This window comes from Protobothrops mucrosquamatus, unplaced genomic scaffold (genome assembly GCF_001527695.2).
Source record: "Protobothrops mucrosquamatus isolate PMUCROS unplaced genomic scaffold, P.Mucros_1.0 scaffold916, whole genome shotgun sequence".
NCBI classification, from domain to species: Eukaryota; Metazoa; Chordata; class Lepidosauria; order Squamata; family Viperidae; genus Protobothrops; species Protobothrops mucrosquamatus.
The window spans coordinates 546,789-554,454 of NW_015387167.1; the positions used below are offsets into that span (position 1 = coordinate 546,789).

General features: G+C 37.2%; 1 pseudogene; it reads right to left on the reverse strand.

Moving 5' to 3' along the window:
* Nucleotides 1-7,345: 7,345 nt before the first annotated feature.
* LOC114922794 lies at nt 7,346-7,444 on the reverse strand (annotated as a pseudogene).
* Nucleotides 7,445-7,666: the final 222 nt, after the last annotated feature.

The window sequence follows — 7,666 nt, forward strand, 5'->3', positions numbered from 1 at the left end:
TCGCCTACATCGTCCATATAGGACGACTCGGGAACTCAACTCCTACCCCGGGCAGCTCACCTATCCCCTTATGCCCAGGGGAAAGGTATCAAGCCGTTTGACAGCTGATGCTGGCTGTCAAACCGGCTTTTACGCAAAACAGGCGGGAGGCAGCAAACAGCTGCGACCAGCGAAATCGCCTGCCACCGGAAGTCCCCCTATTCTATTCCATTCCATTCCATTCCATTCCATTCCATTCCATTCCATTCCATTCTATTCTATTCTATTCTATTCTATTATATATTTTTAACCAAAAAGAAGGCCTCTCATCTAATTTTATGAAAGTAAAGTTTACCCAGAAACTTTCCCAACTCTTTACTCTCACACAAATAAGTAAACAATGTTATTGAGCTTCAGCCTCATTATATCCCAACACCTATGAATAACGCCAGGTTTTCAAGGCTTTCTGGAAGGCCAGAAGGGCAGGGACACTACTGAGAAGGTCCTGCTAGATAATTTAACATTTAAGAGAAGGGACTTGGAACATACCCACACTATATGACCTAGTAGAATCAGCGGAAACCCTCATCTAAGGTATCCTGCAAATAGCTTGGTCCTGTGGCATTCAGGGTTTTAAATGTGATAATCAGAATACTGAATTGCATCAAGAAAGAAACTGGCCACCAAAGCTGTGGCGTAACTGGTCAAAACTGGGGCACCATTGTATTTTGACCACTTGTAATATCCAGATGATCTTCAAGTGCAGCCCCATGTAGAGTGTATTGCAGTAATCTGAGAAGTGAGTTGGGCATAAGTGACCATGAGCAAGACATTCCCGCCCAAGAAAGATGACCTAGTGTACAAGGTAAATCTGTTCAAAGCCTCTCTCCCCCCAGCCATGGCTGACACCTGCTCCCAAATTCTGTATCAGCTCTGTCTGGGGAAATATACTGCTCACAAAAATAAAGGGAACACATCCTATAGGATGTCTCATAGGATGTGTTCCCTTTATTTTTGTGAGCAGTATATAATCATAGTAATGATCAGATATAATACCTCACCAGATCCAAAGGGCTAAAAGTCCCAGAGCCATTTAATTTTGCTAGACTTGAATTAGATGGTGATTTCCTCACTATCTAAATCTTCATCGCCTCCAGGCACTGCTCCAACACCATGATAGGGTTCATTTGGTGGGCCAGAGGTGGAGATGAATTGCTGGGTATCATCAGCATACTAACAACACCTCAATCAAGCTATCAGATGAGTTCTCCCAACAATCTTGTGTAGATATTAAATAAGAGGAGTGAAAGATCAAGTGTCTGATTGAAGGGCCTTAAGGCACAACCTCTCTCCCCCTAACACTGCCTGGAAACTGCCACAGAGGAAGGAGAAGAAACATTGCAAAAAGATGCTCTCCATCCCCAACTCTTTGAAGGTCATCCAAACACACATCATGGGTGATGGCATCAAATGCCACTGAGAGATCCACAAGGATGAATGGGTTTAAATGAAATACAGTGCTGAAGCTAATTCCTAATGGTTTTTTGAAACCTTATATATTTACCAATTCATGCTTAGCTATCGAGGCTTGCTTTTTCAGTACTGTTGAATACAGAGTTTCATACCTTTAAAGAAAATGGAGGAGTTACATACTTTTTCATTTGCACCATATAAAGGAATTAGACATAGAAAGAGCTGGAAAAAGATCTTCCTGATGGGTGGCTGTTTATATTCTGGACAGAGATTAAAGCGCTGCTCTAGAAAGCTATTTCAAAACCTAGCCTATACACTACCCTTCTTATTTAATGAGCTAAATAGAGCCAAGGAATTTAAGCATAAAACAATAAAGCAGCCCTTGTCCTTTATGATAATAAAATGGTCTAATAACAGTGAAAGATGATTAGGTCAGCAGACAGTTGGTGAAAGGAGGGCAGATCCAATGAAAATAATAAATAGTCCTATAAGCAATTTTGTAATGCAAAGAAAAAATAAAAATAAAGACTTCATTTGGTAAATGAAACAACATTTTTTTCTTTCTGATGATGATTTTGCTTAGGATTTTAAGACTTGATTCTGAAGTTTCTCTTTGTCAATGCTTAAGAATTTAGGAGGAACTCTATTTTAGATGGCCACAATGGAGAAATGTCATGAATTATAGTCTATAACACTCTCTTGTTATAGACCCATTCAGAAATAGAAGGTGCAGATACCGGTAACTCCAGTGAGTCCAAAGCTATGAGTTAGCCAAAAAGCATCTTAAGCTGAAAGAACAAACATTAAAACCTTTGAAATGTAAGAATACAGAAAGTTTACTTATATGTTCTCTTGTGGTGTATATTAGCAAAGCTAGACATTCTAGCTTTATTCATATTTGCTTAGAAAGGAGTCACACTGATTTCAAACATTTTATTCTGAAGTCAGTCCCATTTAAATTTATTTGGACAAATGCTCTTTTTAAAGATTGATACATGAAGATAAAGGTTAAAATATTTCAGGCTTATAATATTATGAAATAATAAGCCATTAAAAGCATAGAAAGTGGGGTTTGGTTCATAATGGACTGTAGATGGTAATAGATGAAACCCTGATTCTATTTTCTTTAACAGTTCTAATTATGAAAATCAGCATTTATGCATTTCCCATTTTTTATGTGTATTAATTGTCAAGTCATGATAATGCAGATCATTTGACTGTCAAAAACAAAAGTGAAGGAAGAGGAGGTAACTAAGAAATTTTGCATCTATAATAAAAGGCTGAAATGTTTCATTTTCCAGGGAATAAATATCATAAATGGTTTTTAACAGGCACTTATTTTCCTTTCAAAGTAAGTCCATTAAACATTTTTAAAAGTTATTTTTTTCAGAAACTTAAACACCAAGAAAAAACTTAAATATATTTAATACATATGTGCATATTTCAATGATTAGAAACAGCCAAACTGAATTAAAGCCTTCTTTCTGTGTGTATCTTCCATTCCAAGAAAGGATTAGTTAGGAGATTGGAAAATTAATTTTTGGAAAATAGAATTTTGGTAAGAAAATATTGACAAAAAATTGATTTATATCTGCCAGTAAATAAATTTTAAGCCTAGATCTTTCAAACAAACAAATACAATTTGTTACTAAGATTTCCATGCTGCTCCCTTTCAAACTCACTTTGAGAAGTGCCTATTTAATACAATGACTAATTGTGTAATTTTTACCAATGACTAAAATGTCAATGACCATTTAGAAAAAGTTTCACTGAGGTCAGTAGGACTTATTCTTAAGCAAATATGTACAGAGCTGTGACTTGTTTGTGGAAGGCCCAGTATTTCTGAATGGAAGCCTCAGCTTCTTGTCTTGCATGTTGCTCTCAGCTATTTCTGAAGCTTTAAAAATTTTCAGTCCAAATTGTAGTGGTTTTAAAATGGGGCCAGATCGGTGCTCTGTCCAGACTGTGGCCACCATAGAAGCTGGCTGGTCATTCCTCTGGTTTTTCTCCTTCCATTCTTCTAGGAAAAGCAAGTCTCACTGGCTGGCTATTATGTGGATTGGTTTTCTGGTTCCTGCCTTCTTATAAGATTAATTTCTTCCTCACCAATCTCCTTTCTTTTCACTTGCTTTTCCAGATGTTTATACATACCCAGTGGTGGGATTCAGCCAGTTCACATCAGATCAGCAGAATCGGTAGCTAATTTTTTGTTGCCCAGGCCTAGAATGGACTTCCGGAAGTGGCATCCACACAGAGAACTGGGTGTTCACATATTTGAATCCCACCACTGTACATACCTACATGCATCCTTCTAATGGCCAAATAGAGTTAGGTTTGTCATTAGACTGGAATGAAGCACAATAGGCCAATTGCTCAAAAGGACTTAAAATGGCTCAGAATGAAAACCTGTATCTTTGGCAGGACAGTACATTTACAATAGGGTGGAAGTGGGTAGAAAGCAATGTCGTCCATTCCTGCACTCAGGAAATTGTAGGTGGCTGGTATTAGCAATGGGGCAAGTGGAAAAGTGGATATGGCCTAGTGGAAAAATAGAATCTCTATTTAAGAGAATAACATTTTCAGGACGGAGAATGTCCTGTGTAATGTTTCAGTTTTGGATTACACTATAACATTTTCCTAAACAATAATATTCTATGAACTTCCACCAGGAATATTCACATCACGCTGCACATGACAAGCAATTGTAATTCTTATTGGTCTCTTAATTCCTTATTCTCTATATTTCTGGAAACCTTGGGATTTAGCCAATTCCCTTATGTGGGTGATGTCATTTTGGCTAGATAAGTCTCAATAGTAACACCTGATTATGAGAACAAGACAGGCCATATGCAATAGCACTGTCAAATCAATAAGATAAAACAAGTTAAAAAGTTAAAAAAATAAACAATTTAATTCCATGTTTAAAATATAACATTTTTGTTCTTAAAACCCAATTTATTTCAAATGTCTGAAAGAATAGAAAAAAAACCCTAATCATAATCAAATATGGCAACTGAACTGTAAAAAGGAAATAGTTTATCAAAAGAATGCTAATGGAAATAGTCTTTTTGCATGATCTAATTTGGACATTTGATATGGCGAATAATAATAATCCTTAGACTACTTGGAAATAAAGTGATGCTAGTGTAGGTATCTTAAACATTTTAAAGATGTTTTGTTAATGAGTTGTCCCAATGAATCTGGTCACTGAGTTTTGGACTAATAAGAAGTTTCTAAACCATTTTTTTTTAAAGAACACACCTACATACAACTTGCTGTGGAAGTCTAAAAGATGCCTCCAAAGATTGGATTTATTGTAGAAGAGGCTATAGTCTGGCAGGCAGGCTCCATGATTATCTTTTCTATTTAACTTTTTGGGGACATGTTATGAAGATTATTACTGAAGATCAATATTAATATGTTCTACAAGTTATTATGTTTGCATGGGCTTCATCTTTCTATCCTTTTATGTACATATTTCTAAAGCCATATATATATATACAGTATATACAGGAGAGGGCAAATGATCAAGGACAATAAAGATTATCTAACTGTTAATACCATAATATGCATTTATTCACCTAGCAGAGGGTTTTTAGAGCACTGGTTGCATAAAACAGAAGAGACAGAATTCTGTGTCTTTGTTTCAATAACTAATATTTTATCATCTTAAATGCGAGACAAATGCCAGTGGGCTGAAAGTACAGAGAAGTACAGAGATCTTAAAAGCAGTGAAAGAGAAGAATGAGGCTTAATTCATCATGAACAAATGCGTAAAACCATTTTCATAAAGATCATTCTTCCAGCACCTAGCATTCTAAACTGTAAAGATAAATGAATCAGTCGGGCCCAAGGAAAATTGAGAAATTGCATACGTAAAAAGAAAAAGAACAGATGAAAAGTATTCAACAGGAAAACATGAGACATTCTTATGAAGCAGTGGCTAGATGAACAGGGTAATCCAGTCTCTCCCTGGTTTTCTTCATGTCATTCTGTTTAGCTGGGAATTTTGGAAATTGTTGTCCCAAGAGAGATTGAAGAGGGAAGTGATAACCTGTTGTTTTAATCTTGGTCTTAGCTTCTAATTTTTAAAGATGCAGAAACATGTCTTCATTTATTGGACTGATGGAAAAAATGTCTAACGTCTCAGTGTTTAGAAAGGGAAAAAACTTGAATCCCAACAAAAACTGCAGTAGAAAAATGTGGGATTTTTTTCCTTCCAAAAATGTTTGACTGATTACAATAGGCGAAAGAATTGTGTTCACAATTTCTATTTTAGGGCTCCTATCCTTATTTTCTTGTTTGGCTAGGTTTAGAGAAACAAAGAAGTTTACCATCAGGGACAGTATTGTTGTTGATATGATCCTGCTTTTGCCAAAGCATCTTGACAACAGCCTGTGTTTCATCTGCATGTTAAAGTATTCACCGGGCATCATAAAACAGATGGTTGCAGCACAGGAGAAGTTTTTTTTAATCCTAGATATGCTATGAGTAATGTGAGGAGGGAGGGAAGGAAGGAAGGAAGGAAGGAAGGAAGGAAAGAAGGAAGGAAGGAAGGAAGGAAGGAAGGAAGGAAGGAAGGAAGGAAGGGCTTGAAAATGTCAAGAGTTGCGGAGGAAAACATTGCAGAAAAAAATCTCTTGATGCATCTCCATAGGACAGTCAGTCAGGTTGTGGTCCAGATTAGCCAATGGGTTCCACTTGTAGCCCTCCTCCCAGAATCCACCCCACTCTTCCCAATGCACACTTGCATGCAAACACACACAGATGCAACACAAGGGCAAAGCAGAAACACATGCCCGGACACAAGATGTTACTTTTTTACACAAAGTAAATAGAGGCCTCCTAGGGCCTTTGCTGATAAAGGAGCTGGAAAGAATCCCAGAAGCCAGCCTCGGAATGTTTTTCCCGCCTTGTTCTTTACTTCAAAGGCAGCCTTCAAGGGCCACATGGCTGTGATGTGCTCGGAAGGGCTGGGATGCTACTTGTTCCAGAGCACCACTTACACAGTGAAGAAACTGTATCAATTTTTGTGAATACAATGCAGCTTACTTTATACCATTATGGGATATGGGCAAATATGAAAAACATGTCACCAAACCTTTGACGGCCAGAATAGCAGCAACCAGAACAACAGACTAAAATCTGCCTCATTTTTGCAGATGGGAAGACAAAGGAGAGTATTGTGGCCCTGTTAACAAGAGAAGGGTTTCTCTCCCCCCCCCCCCTTGCCCTCCCAGTCCTTGCACACAACAAAACTATTAACTCATGATCATTGCTTGCTTCTGTTTTGGAAGCTTTAACAAAACTTCAAAAAAGGGTGATACACAGTATGTCTAGTGGAGGCATAACACCCTTTAAAAAAAAAAAAAAATAGCACGCACACGAACACACACATTTTTTTCCCTTCCTGTTCCTCCAAAGCTGTGAAATATAGGCATTTGACATTGAATTTCAACAGGTTGGGGAGCTTCAATACTACTGAAATAGGAATAGGATCTGTGTTTAGGGGGGGTTTTTTGTATAAATTTTATTAGTTTTTATAGGGTTATGAATGAGGTAGGAGTGGGATTGGGATTGGGATTTGGTTCAGGTTAGGATTAGGGTTGGGATTGGGGTTGGGGTTTTTCCAAATAACATTCTCAATATTTAGCAAACAGCATAATGTCTGGGTTCATGTGTTTAAGAAGAAATAATAGATAATAGTTAATTATCATAAACAATATGTTAATTAATTGCTCGATAGTCTTCTTCTTACTAATATATATTCAAAGTTACATATCACATTCCTTTCTCTCTAACTCATGTTTCTAGTCATTGATAGAAATTATCCCATGTTCTAAAATACATTGAGTCTTCTTTCTCTTTTATCTTTAAAGTCAATCTGTCCATTAAAAATATGGAACGCTTCACGAATTTGCGTGTCATCCTTGCGCAGGGGCCAGGCTGATCCTCTCTGTATCATGTTTAGGTTTTAAGCCCTAGACTGCCTATTCCTGCCTAGAAGGCAATTTGAGTTCACTAAGAAACTGTATTCTGCCACAGTTATTGGCTCTGCTCTCAGTGGAGTTATCTTCAGTTCACCATTGCTTTCCCAGAAGTAATTTCAGTGCAGTTCTCAAAGAATGCATATAATAGGTTACATAGTTCTGTCTCTTAACTTTTAACATTTTTTTTTATCCAAAGTCATTGTGTATCTTTGAGAAATCCCCAG